We start from the raw sequence: 13,600 nt of genomic DNA, 5'->3' as shown, positions 1-13,600 counted from the left end.
AGAACACTTTGAATCTTGTGCCACATGTGTGAAAAATCTGTACAAAGAGAATGAACCTGCTTCACCAAAGGGGACCAGGGAAACAAAGAAAAGACAAGCCAGGTGTGGCGGCCCATGCCTGTAATCCCAGCTGCTCAGGAAGCTGAGGCAGGAGGATCGAAAGTCCAAGTCCAGCCTGGGCAACTCAATGAATTAAAGAGATCCTGTCTCAAAATAAAAAATTGAACCAAGGATGGAGCTGAGTGTGAAAGCCTTGGGTTCAATCCCAGCATCACACACATACACACATGCACACACAGGTGCACACACACATACACACACAAATCAAATCCCAGCTCCACCAATGGTAGTTTCATGACCTTGGACAACTACTTGCACACCCCAAGCCTTGGTTTACCCATCTGTAAAGTGGGATGGTGCCCATGTCAGCACTCAGGAAGCACAGGGCAGCGGAACCAGCCAGGGCACGGTTACCCAGGCAACAGTCATTTCCTTGCCTGCCTTCTCTGCCAAGCTCCTTGATAGCAAGAACCACAGTGTTGGACTTTGGACCCCAAACCTTCTCCAGCTCCCAGCACGATGGTTGCCTGAACTTTGGGGCACAGGTCGCAGGCTATGGGAGCTTCCAGTCCCGCTGCCTTCCAGCTGTATGTCTGGCATGGTAGATGTACTGGCACAACCCCAGCCTGGCACGGCCGCTGTTCTGCTGCCCACAGGTGCTCTGCTTTGCCGGGGGGCCTGTCTGCAACTCCTCTCGCCCTTCAAGGCCCCTCCTCTGCTCTGCTCTGCTCTGCTCTGGTGCCTTCCCCTGTTCAGGGCCCTTGGCACAGACTCTGGAGCGACTCCTCCCTCCCCGACTTCATCGTTAGCTGTTGGGGACCAGATGTGCTTTGCGTCTCTGCGTCCCCAGTGCTCAGCACAAGGCAGATGCCCGGGGACATGTTTGTTGAATGCGTGAGTGAATGAATGAACGAGTGAATGAATGAATCATCCCTGACCCTTCAGCACCCACAGGCAGCCTTGAGGGAGCCAATTATGGTGACTCACCGATGCCCAGCAAATGCCCTGCAAGTTCGGTGCACGGGGAAAGTGTGACCCCTCTTTCACATCCCACCAGCTCCAGCCCAGCAGCTGCTCCTCTCGGCCAGAGAGCACACCGAGAGCGGCCTAGTCCCCCCGAGCTGGAGTTGGAGCTGGAGCTCCGAGGCTCCTGCAGCGAGCCTGACCTCTCCTCTCCCTGCCACAGACGTCACCAGGGCTCTTGACCAGGAGCTGGGCTAAGACACAGTCCCTGGCCTCAGGGTTGAACAGGTGTGGAGGAGCCCGTCACCAGCTGTGACTCATTGAACGCCTGCCATCTGAGCTCTGCACGGTGCAAGTCCCGACGCCTCTCTGTGCCTCGGTTTCTCTTCAACGGGGGTAGAAGAACCACTGTGTCAGATACATCAGGACAGCTGGGCAGATGGAGCCAGATAATTAGAAAATTTGATCTTTAAACGACAAAGCCCTTGTACCAATGTGACTGCTGTTGCTATGGGATGATTTACACCTCGTAGCCTGCACCAATGAATAACTGGAGTCTTCGCTCTGCAGCCACAGGGACTTGCACATAGTGGGTGCTTAGTTGATATTTGAGGCACTGAAATGCAGTCCACGCACAGGTCCTGTTTTCATGACTGGGAGAGCAGCACCACCTAGTGGCCAGAATTCGGAACGCATGGCCTTTCCGGTACACGGGACTTCATGGGGAGGGGGCTGCCGAGGTGGCGTCAGGACAAATGGAAGAAAAGTCAGTCGGACACTGCAGGATTTGGAGACACTTCTTCTCCTTACAGTGACACAGGCTTAGGATACCATCATGTGCAATAAAAATCTGAAGCGACATTCTATTTATGTATGCATTTCGGGGAGAAATAGAACACCCGAGAGCCCCCCAGCTGTGTGTTCAGGCCGTCTGGCCAGGCTCTGTGCAAGGCACTGCTCTTTCTCCATCTAAGAAGTCTGGCTCTGCCACTCACATGCTGGGTGACCTTGAGTAGACCGCTGCCCTCTCTGGGCTCCAGGTGTCTCTGTACAATGAGGTCATGAGTCCTCCTGCCCCGGCCACCTCAGAGAATTGTGCTGAAGATCAAGTTATTTAAAAGGCACAGCTAGTGTGGCCCAAGTGTGACCGATGGTGATTATTATTACCTCTAATAATAGCCATAGGTTCAGTGGATCTGTAAACTCATTTCATTCCTACTAAACCCTACAAAACAGGCACTTTGGAGTTCATTCTGTAGGTGCAGACACTGAGGGTTAGAGAAATCTGAAGGTTTTGCTCTGTCTTTGCAGTGTTGGAGATTGAACCAAGACCTTCACACTGACCCGAGTCCCCAGCCCTTTCTCAGTGAGTTTATTTTGAGACAGAGTCTTGCTAAGTCACTAAATTCCCCTACTTGTGATCCTCTGCCTCAGCCTCCCAGAATTCTGGGGTCACAAGTGGTGCCTTTATGCCCAGCAGAATTTTGCAGTTTTGCCCAAAGTGACTCTCAACAAATCAGGAGGAGAGTCAGCATTTGAATCCAAGACAGCAGGGTCCTGGGGCGAGGGGGAACCAAATATAATGCTATGTTCTCAATTATTCCCTCAAAAAAGAAGAAAACAATTAATTAATTTAAAACAAATACTGCTAGCTACTGAATGAGGATTTAAGGGGAGCCCCTGACTTATAGAAATGAGAGCCCTGATAAAGCCAAAGAATTTTTGCGTTGTCCCCTCTTTTGTCCACAAAATTCTGCTTCCTTCCCCCCTCACTCCAGCACTGCCTTCAACTTCGGAGCCTCAGACGAGAGGACGGTCCCCTCCAAGATCTCGGCCCAGCAGACGGCGCTGAAATCTGCAGGAGGCGGCGGCTATTTTTCGACAGTCAGGGTGACCCTCGGGTGTCCAGCGTCCTCTTAAGCTATCACTGATTCAATATTTGGCCCTCGGAACTCTCCCTCGGGGTCAGAAGCTGCAGCCTTGTGTGACAAGAGGAAGCAGGTCCAAGATAAAGGGACTTATCTGAAGCCATCAGGCACAGAGGTGGCTTAGCCAGGCCTCAGGTCCAAAGCCCAGCAGCACAGACCTCTCCCCTCCCAGACAGGATGTGGGGAGGCGGGACCGCTTCCTGTCAGCAGCGTGGCTCCTTTGCCATCGGCAGCTGTGTGACCTCAGACGAGCCAGCGAGCCCCTGGGCCTCGCGTGCTCCACGGCACAGCTCCCTGCCAGCTCTGGCTTTGTGTCCTCTGCTCCTGTCCTTGAGCCATAAAGACGAGGGTGTTCCGCAGCCTCTGCGGGTGCTGTCGAGAAGCAGCTGCGACTTAGGCTCCCTTGGGAAGCTTTTCCTGACTGCAGGGGCTGAGTTATTATCCTCTGCGCTCTGCGGGCACCCACAGCACCGTGCTGCACTGGATCTGCCAATCCCCAGAGGGCTGGACACAGAGTGTGTGTGAATCCCAAGAGGACTGGGCAGGGACCAACAGCGGTGGAGCAGACCGTGACCAGGCAGAAAGCCCCCAGCCCCGGGGCAGCTCCTGCTCAGCTGCAGCTTCTGGGCACAGATCTTAAGCAAAGCCCCAAAATCTGAAGTTTTCGGTGAAATCTACCATTTGCAGAAAAATCTTGAAGCACCTTGCAGTTATAATACCCACAGAGTAGCCACCTCTGTTTCTCCGCTGGCCTCTGTGCTACGTGAGAGCGTGCCTTGGTGCCTGTCTGAACACTGAGCAACCAATCCAGGGTTGCATCCCACCCCGGGGAACCAGAGATTGGCTTGGAAAGATGTGTGGTACAAACTTGTCCTGGCAGAGCCCCTTCCCTCTAGATTTCCGGCAGCCACATCCATCCACAGCCATGGATTAAGTGTCCACTGCTTGCCAGGTACTGTCTTAAGCACAGCACTGCACCCTCTGACCGCATTCCCACTGCCTGCCTGGGTGGTACACATTATGGCTCCATCCATTTCACAGGTGAGGAAACCGAGGCTCAGACGGCCACCCGACTGGCCCCCCCAAAACCACAGCAGAAGCCGAGATTCAAAGTCAGGAATTCTGACCCCCAGATGTCTGCTTGCATTGCATGAGACCCTCTGAAACAAGGCCTCTCAGGACCTCCCGGAGGTGGGATGGGGCGTGTGGCACGGATTGAAAAGAGAACGACACCGCACTGCAGACAGCGGCCCCACGTTGAGAGGGGACCCTACTGGCCAAGGGCCGCCAAGCCAGGCAGGAAAATCGCTGCTTGCTTGGGGCCCAGCACACCAGACCCCAGCTACCAACAGAACAGTGGGGCGGAGAGACGGGAGCAAGCCAAGGCCTGGCTACTGCTCAGCACATTGAAACTGTCAAACACTCTATAAATGAGCTAAACGGTTCCGAAGGAAATGGGAATCTATTTTGTCTCCTGTCGCCAGGGCTGCAAACCCTGATATATCTCGGGTGCAGCCGAGGAGCGGATGGCTCAGCACTTGGAGAGATGCCCACACGAGGCAGGAAGTGGGCTGGAGGACGCAACAAGTAGCTCTCTATTCTGAGAGCTGGTCCTGTGACGGGTGAGTGTACATCCAGCTGAAATAAAAAATAACTCTGAATGCCAGCCGTCAGAACACACAGCGAGCCTCCTTTCTTCTAGGCGGGTGGAGCACTCACTGGGGCTTTAATCCTTCCAGGTTTTCTATTTTTAAGTTTTTGCTGGGGCAGCAAAGCCCTCGGGAGGCTGAGGTGGGCTAGTGACTCAAAAGCATACTTTGCCCAGGAACATGCAACAGGGTATTAAAATGTTACAGTCCCACAAGGAGTCTGCCTGGGGCAGTGTGTCCCCAACCCTCAGTCTTCCTCATCTCTAAAATGGGCATAGTGACCTCTCCTTCACTGAGAGAGAAAAGTGTAACATGGGTTATAACTTAAAATTCTTTGGGTTTTAAGAAAGTTTTACAGTGGAACTAACACATATTAGGCATAGTCCAGGGTCTCTGGCGCTGAGGTCCATAAACTCTTGACTTGCTTTATTTTGTTTTGCTTTGTTTTGTTTTTTGTTTTTAAGGCAGGATCTTGCCAAGTTTTCTGGCCAGCCTCAAACTCGTGATCTTCCTGCCTCTGCCTCCTGAGTAAGCTAGAATGACAGATGTGTACTACCGTGCCCAGAAACTCTTGAATTTTTCTGCAGCAAAATGTATAAATAGTCATCCTAAATGGGATAAAATAAAAACTCTAAATTACCTCGCATCCAATTCACATCAGGTTTACCAGGAAATGCTCGCTCCATTTTGGTGTTCAGAGCCTTGGGGACTTTAGAATTGGAAATGAGGTTTGCAAGCACACCTGGCTTTCCACTCAGGGTGACCAGCTGACTGACCTTCAGCCGTCCGCCTCATCTATAAAAGGTGGTCCTCAGAAGCCCAGCAGAGAGGCTTGATGTTCCACTGGAAACAGGTCTACCAGACCAACCACGCCCTTGGAGAGCTCTCTGCGGGATGCACAGGGTCTGCCTGCACACCAGGCAGGAGCAGGCTCCCTTTAACCAGGCTTTCAAGTCTGACGCACACAGGGAGCATCCATCAGGAATGGAAAGCACAAGAAATAAACTGCCAGCTGAAGTGGGGACTTTTGTCCCCCTGACAGGCCGTGCTTCGTGAGGTTCCACGGTCTTCCAGGGCTGCTGCAGAAAAGGGAAATCAGGCCAAGCGATGGCTTTAGTCAAGGAAGCCGTTATCACCAGAGCAGTGTGTGGCCCTCTCTCTCGAGGTGGCAGCTTTGTCCAAGAAACAAGGACAATGCAGGAGCCAGGTAAGCCCACCACTGGGCACGCCAGCCACAGCTCTGTGACTGTCCCCTTCCTATTCCCTCCTCGGAGGCCTCCTCCCACACTGATTCCCCAAAGAGGGTACCAGGGAACTGACTGGGTTCCCCTTAATAAGCCAGGATCACATTCCAGGTTCCCCTGTGGCCTGGCTCCTTTGGAAACTCCTAGCATGTGATGGGTCCCAAGTTCTTCAGTCACATGTTTGCAGATGACTAAACTGGTGACTCCAAAAAGGCCAGATGGTCCATCCCTATGATGGCCACAGCGCTGCTCCCACCCACCACGCTCCTGTAGTCAGGTGCCTGGCCCAGCAAGACTCTGTGACTCTGTCCCTTCTCGGGGACAACGGGCAGACTTACTAACTCACGGGAAGTCAACCACTTACAGGGATGGGATGATGCCGTGTGCCTTCTCACTCCAGACCCTAGGTGGCGCTGCAGCTCCCAGCTCTGAAGCCAGTCTGATGCTGGCCCCTAGACCGCCATATTGGGAGGAAGCCCAGACGCCCTGTGAGGACTCACCACATTCTGTCCACTCCAAGACAAGGTGGACACAGAAAGAAGGAAATGCCTAGCAGCCACCGGCAGCTCTGGCCCCACTATGCCTAACCTCAGCAGCACAAGAACCCTGGGCAGAATCCACCCAGCAATTTCAGACCCACAGAGGACAGGCACAGAGATGGCACTGCTGTGTGTTAGGTGCTATTTTTGAATTTGTATTAGGACATTTGCTGTACAGACTTATTACATGCATGGAGGCCTTGGTACATGCAAAATGCACATTTTAATGTTTAACTTCTCCTTTCCTCCTCTCCTCCTCCATCTCTCGATTCCCTTCCCATTTACAAAGAATCCATCTCCCTATTTCCTATTATCTTTTGTTTTGCACTTTAACTTATTTACATTTCTCATGTAAGAGAAACTACGATATTTAGGCTTGTGGGTCTGATTTATTCCACTTAACAGTATGGTCTCAAGATGCATCCATTTCCACAGAGACGACTCAAAATTATCCTTCTTTATGGCAGACTAGTATTCCATTGCATATCAATAGTTTCTTTATTCACTCATCTGTTGATGGGTGTATAGGCTACTTCAAAGATTTAGCTGTTTTGGATTGTGCTGCTATAAACATGGATATACACGTATCACTGTAATATGATGTCTTTTAACTCTTTCAGGAAGATACCTACAATGAGTAGAGCTAGGTCAAAAGGAATTTCTAGGTTTAGTTTTTCGAGGAATCTCCACACTCATCTCTAGGACTAGTTTACATTCCCACCCATGATGCAGCAGAGTCCCCTTTCTCCATAGCTTCCCCGGCATTTGTTAGTATTTGATTTCTTGACCCTGGCCATTCTTTCTGGGGTAAGATGGCACCTGCGTTGCTTGGATTTGTATTTCTCTGATGACCAAAGATGATGAACATTTTTTAGACACCTGCTGGCCATTTGCATTTCTTCTTCTGAGCACCTATTCATTTCAATTGCCCAGTTTTGACTGGGTCTTTCATTTGGGGAGGTCTAATTTTGTTTTCTTGGTTCTTTGGATATTCTAGGTATTTGCCTTCTACTGCTGGCAAAAAAAAAAAAAATTTCCCATCTATAGGTTGTCTCTTCACTCTGGCTTGTTTGTTTTGTTTTGTTTTGCTGTGCAGAAATTTTTTAATTTGATGTGATCCCTTTTGTTGACTCTTGATGTTCTTCGTCATGTGACAGGGTTCTGCTCAAAAGGTCCTCACCCACACCTATGTCTGCAAGAGATTTACCAGTTTTATCTTCCAAGCTGCTTGTCTGTTGAATGACTTCTTGCACAGGCACAGAAAGCCAGAGGGGAGTGGTAGTCTACCTCCTGCCCCAAGGGGGACCACACCCCCAGCTTATGAGACAGTTCTGACACCTTTCTCCTGGCGTAACTGCTGACAGTGACCCCTTTTCTCCCCAAAGTCCCAGATGTTGATGGTAAATTTCCTGGTCACCCTACATTTGGCCAAGTTCTTGGGACCCGGCGTAGATCCTGGCAGCCGCTCTTCCCCTCAGTCCAGCAGGAGAGATGCAGATGCACGAGGTGCCGCATACGGAGTTCAAGAAATCAATGCTCTCTCTGGCCTCCTAATTCCGTTCTGCCTGAATGCTCAGCAGTAGTTTTGCCAAGAGCTGGCTACAGGGGCAGACTCAGCCCCTGGAAATCTACAGGACGCTTCCCCCCGCCTGGGCACACCCCCAGGGAAAGACAGGACATCTGGTAGGCAAATATAGCACTCCCCCCTGCCCCAGTGCAGCAAAGCAGACCCTTTCCTGGGAGCCTGGGGCTGCCGCTGCCACTCTGGGTGGGAAGGGAGAGCAGGGGAGAGACAGAGAGAGAAAAGGAACATCCGCCACCAGCCTGTGAGGCGGGGAAGCCAAGGACACAGAACTGCTCTCAAATGCTGCTTCTGCCCTTTGTTCAGTGGACCAACTACTCACCAGGCCAGAGCCCCCTTCACCCCCTGCATCAATAGGAGGGCGGCTGACCGTCTGGGGAGCCTCAGATAGCACCAAAGAGGTGACTGTTTATGTCAAGCACCCAGCACTGTGCCTGGCATCCAGCCAGCACTCAATAAGCGTTATTTCCCTGTGCGAGGGCTGCAAGTTCCCATCAGAAAGTGCGCTCCTCTTACCTGGGCAAAGGTCTTCTCAGGACAGAACGGTACAGCACAAAAGATTGATCAGAAACAGCAAGGATGGCGCCTCTCACCGACAGAGGTGACCTGTGGGGATGCGAATGGAGGGCCTTGAGGATACTGGTGGCCCCCCCCCTTTTCAGTGTGCAAAAGACTTCTGTCCTCATTCCCTCAGCGAGGTAGGGAGCTCTCTGAAGACAAGAGTCTCACTTTACCAACCATTATCCACAAAGGGTCCTGTCGCAAAGGTGCAGCTCCTGGTAACACCAGCTAAATGAAACATTTTACACCAATGCTTGTCCTTCCATTCATTAAGTCAGTCAACAAATATTTACTGTGCACCTACTCTGTGTCAGGTGTTGTAGCAACTGGGAACACCGAGCTGTTCCCATCCCATCTTAGGGGTACCCTGTGTGATATAAGACACATTGTATTAGTTTTCCCTTGCTGTAACAAACATCTAAGGTTAAACAGTTTAAAAGGGAGAAAGGTTTATTTGGAGCCATGGTTTTAGAGGTTTCAGTGCATGGTTACTTGGGGCAGGAACCACGGCAGAGAAGGCCAGGGACCAAAAAGAAAGAGATAGCAAAGGGCCAGGCCCCAACGACCTGACTTCTTCCCCCAGGATCCACCTCCTTCCTATAGCAACAAAGGCTTCAGCACATGAGCCCTTGTGGGCCCTGTCAGATCCAATCTACAGCAGACGCACAAGAACCAAATAAGTGCACAGGAATCAGCCAATCACTATTGCCACAGTGTCGGGCAGAAGCACCGGGAGGCCAGGGCAGGGGAGGAGCAAAGCTGTCCCCTAGGTCGTAACATATGACCAGCAGTGGAAAATCAGGCACACAAAGGTCCCCTCCCAACAGAGACAGCAATTCGTCCAAGTCCCTGGAGGAGAAGGAAGGTCAAAATCAAGCCCTGAGAGAATGCAGCCCGGCAGCCCCAAGCAGATGCCCAAGCCCACAGGTCAGAGGCAGCCCATCACCTGGCCGAGGTCAGCTGGGAAAGGACAGGGTGACCCTGGGGCAGAAGACAGAGGAGAGAAAGCCTGTGCTCAGGACGGGGAGTCATACAGGACATGAGGAGCCTCACAGGGAGGGTGGGCGCCCAGGAGGGACACAGGGGCTGCGATCCCAGGCCCAGGAGAGAGCGGAGGGATTCCCGCATCGTCATTTTGTTAGAACTCTGACAATGTGGACGGCCTAGGAAAACGAGGACCACATAGGGCCTTGGGGACACCGAGGCACAAAGGGACTGGGTGTGTTCATAGCAGGGGTGCGAGCTCTCCAACACTGAGCCCTTCCAAGCAGTGGCGATGGCGGCCAGGCAGCCAGGTGACGAGGAGGCGTCTTTCAGGAGTGAAGGACAGGCAGAGCGGCTGGAAGCTTAAGGGCAGCCTCAGAGACCTCCCTGCGCTCCCAGGCTACGAGTGCTAGGAATCGCTTCTAACACACAGCCCATGGTGGCCTCTTCACCCAACTGTCACACAATCCCTTTCCCACGTCTACCCCAGCCCCCCAAAAGGCCAGCGCCTCCCAGAGATGGAGGCCCACACCCATCCTCCTCCCTGCCGCACTCTCCACACCTCGCCCTCTCTATGCCAGATGCCCAGAAGGAGCGCCAGGATTACATGTTGACTGAGTAAATGTTGTCCAAGAGTTGTGTGGCCTCAGGCTCATTAACTCGCCTGTCTGACCATCTGTAAAACTGCAATTAAATTACAATCGTGAACCTCAAAAATGAAATTCAGAGCCTTGTCACACTGGTGGGCTGCCGTTCGTCATTCAGCTGCCCAAAGACGGGTTCATGAATGTCCTAACTGGAAAGACGCTGCAAAAGGTCCTTTAGAGCAAAGGTTCTGCCTCCGACCTCACATTTTCCCAGCAAGAACGTTAACTTTTGATTCCGTATCTCTGAAAGCAAGCTCCAGAAGGCACTGGGTGCAAGAAGCCTTCTGTGGGCAAGCTCTTCATGCCAGGCACTGTGCTGAGCAGGCAGGAAACCAGCAGGTCTGGGGCCAGGAGGTGGGAACACTGGCAGCATGGCCCAGCGGGAGGCAAAGCACAGTCCCAGAGGACTCTCCCGGCACTAGGGACACACAGAAGAGGGGCTGTGCTCAGGGGGACTCAGGCATCCCACAAAGCTTTTCTGAGGGTCAACTAGTGGAAAGTACCTGACTAGGTGCTGGGAGGACGAGAGAGGACACATAAAGTCTCAAACCTCCTGAGGAAAGAAACAGACCACATAAAACACTAACAGGACATGGAGACGAGTCGAATCCAGCTGCCCTTTGAGCCCAGAGCTCCAGCATATGGGAGTATCTCCCCGTGCCTCTGTAACTTCACCTGTACATGCACATGATGGGGCCATCTCCCAGGGCTGTGCTAAGAATTGGACTTAGGCTCCTAAAATAGCACCACGCTGGCCACACGGCTCTGTATAAGCCAGTGAGAGAGCAAATGAGGCCTTGGTGAGGCCAGACAGAGTGGCAGGGAAATGCCTGGCCCGTGAGGACACAGGCTCATGAAGATCCAGCTGATGTGGACACCAGGCACCAGAAGACAGCGGGTGAGAGGTGAGCATCTTGAGGCAGAGGTCTGGAGGGGAGGTGTGACCCAGAAAGAGGAAGCAGAAAGGCAGGGCTGTCCCTGAGGGCCTTGCAGGCCAGGGAGGAGCACAGGTCTTTATCTTCTGGGCAGGGACAAAAGGGAGCTACTCAGGGATTTTCAAGTGGATATGGGGAGGGGGTCATGCTCTGATTTGATGCAAAAGCAGGGTCAACCAGCTGTCTGAGCATGGAGTCAGATGGACAACAGACAGGCACAGGAGTATCACAGGGAACAGGCAAGATCTGCCACCCAAGCCCAGGGACCCACTACTGAGAAGGAGATAGGACACTCTAAATCCTGCTCCAGCTGGCTGAGAGTGGGTAGGACGGCCGCTACGATACAGGAATGAGGATTAAACTCTGACACAAGAGACAGGCTGCAGCGACGGCCCTGCAAAAGAAAAAGAACAAAGGATGAAAAATAAGATAGCATCCAAGCATTCGGCAGAAGTACATCTCCCCATAGATACAAATTTTTTTTTTTTTTTTTTTTTTTTTTTTTTTTTTTTTTTTTGGTGCCTGGAATCAAACTCAGGACCTTGCACTTGCCAGGCAGGCACTTATGCCACTGAGTTATAATCGAAGCCTGCCTCTATACTTTAGAGCACATTAGTTTACCAAGGATCTCAATTATACTAACATTGATTATGTACTTATGTGTCCAGGGTAACACGCTAAATTCATATTCCCATTATATCTCATGACACTTTTCTGTCCATCACACAATTTAACAAATATGCATTACCAGATACTGTTCTAGGTAAGAAAGACAGAGCCCTGCAGCTAAGCTTCCACTTCAAAGGGAGAGCTGGGGGCTAAATGATGAAACAATGTTTCAGAGAGCATGAGAACTCTAAAGAAAACAAAGCTGAAAAGCTGAGTGAGGGGCTAAGGGGTGGAAGGAAAAATTGTTATTTTAGGAACAGTGTCAACATTTTTGTTGGGGGAGTCCTGGGGTTGAACCCAACACCTCACAATTCCAAACAAGCGTTCTCCCACTGCGCCACATAGCAGCCCAGGAGCTAACTTATGAACAGAGACATAGAAACAGGACCAAGCCAGCCATGGGTAAACCTGGGGGAAAGAACAGCAAGGACAAAGCCCCCACTGCGAGAATGAGGTGTTTTAATGTGCAAAAAGGAGACCGACCGAGGTGACCAGAGCAGGGGGAGCAGGATGGCAAGATGTGAAGCCGAAGAGTAGGGACCAAAGGAGGCGGGAAGCCCTTCCTATCTCACCCCAAGCACACCAATGGGAAGCTGTTAGAGACAGGATGGCGAACAGATCGCTTTGCCCACCGAGGAGAGAAGGAGTCTGAGAGGAGCAAGAGTGGATCCAAACCGAAAGGAGACGGTGGTAAGAAATGGCAGCATTCGAAGTGCATCTTGAAAGTGGAATAAAGACTTTACAGCGGAACAACAAACAGAAAGCCCCAGTGAACAGGCTTGGCACTGAGCATGATTCATCGGGTACCAGACAAAATTAAGAAAGCAAACAAAAATTAGGAAAATCGGAAGGCAGCTGAGACAACATTAATGGAAATAAGTGACAGTTGCTATGCTATCAACAGTCTTATGTTAAATATGAATACAGTGGTTTAGGGAAATCAAATAACCTGTACAAGTTCACCCAGCTGGTAAAGAATTAACAGAAAGTGGAAATTACTTTCACATATATTTATTTTATCCTTTATTATCTCCAATTTACAGGGAAGGAAACTAAAGCCTAAAGATGCAATTGCCAGAGCTAGGACGTGGCAGGACTTGAACACCAGATCTAGTAAGATATATTTTCCAAGTGCCTGCCTGGCAAATTCAAAGTCATGAGATATATATATATTCATTTCCCCAAAAGAGAAAGGCTTGGGGTTCAATTAGAAACGATCCGGGCTTTCAGTAAAATCCCTTCTTTTGAGTCTTTCTTTAACGAGACTCCAGAAGGGCACCCTAGAGTGGGATGTCACCATCTCAGAATCACAACTGCTAACTGAAATGCATACCCGTGGATTACCAGCTCAGATGCACCCAACTTGACTGTCAATTTGCGGAAGTCAGATCCGGAATCTGCACTTTTAAATTAGCGATCCAGAAAACTTCCTCGGCCCAATTAAGTTTAAGAACTGTGGAATTACGGTTTGAACCCTGGCAGCCATCCCTGAAACTGGCAGCCTAAACTACGCGGCCATTTGGCACGGCTGAGCCTGCGTTCCCCGCACTGTGGATGAGCTGGGGGGAAACAGCTCTGGCGAAGAAACGCCGCCTCCTTTCGCAGTGAGACTGAAACCAAGATGCTGACCGCGCGGGGCGAGGGAGCCGCGGGGTGTTCTGGGAAACAGCGGGGCCCAGCTCGCCGCGAAGCACTGTGGGACGCAGCGGGGCATCAGCCGCTCCTCGGCTCCAGCTTCGCTCGCACTTAAGGACGCCACGTTTCAATTCCGGGCGCCCTCGGAGGGCGTCGTGGATACTGTCTGACGTAACCACCCGCCTAGCGTCTCTGGGCGCCTCA

General features: G+C 51.4%; 1 long non-coding RNA gene across 2 annotated transcripts; it reads right to left on the bottom strand.

Annotated features, from left to right (window-relative positions):
• Positions 1–4,741: 4,741 nt before the first annotated feature.
• LOC106027865 (uncharacterized) lies at positions 4,742–13,514 on the bottom strand. 2 transcript variants are annotated; one of them, XR_010043899.1, is made up of 3 exons: positions 8,831–13,514; positions 8,482–8,571; positions 4,742–7,575 (listed from the first exon to the last, which is right to left on the bottom strand). It is a non-coding gene; the product is annotated as an uncharacterized LOC106027865 (long non-coding RNA). The 2 variants fall into 2 exon arrangements; XR_010043898.1 differs by having other exon boundaries at positions 4,744–8,571; positions 8,831–8,893; positions 10,661–13,514.
• Positions 13,515–13,600: the final 86 nt, after the last annotated feature.

The sequence above is a fragment of the Cavia porcellus genome, unplaced genomic scaffold (genome assembly GCF_034190915.1).
Source record: "Cavia porcellus strain 051 isolate PalLab524CR breed Dunkin Hartley unplaced genomic scaffold, mCavPor4.1 scaffold_27, whole genome shotgun sequence".
NCBI classification, from domain to species: Eukaryota; Metazoa; Chordata; class Mammalia; order Rodentia; family Caviidae; genus Cavia; species Cavia porcellus.
This window is presented reverse-complemented; position numbering and strand designations above follow the sequence as displayed.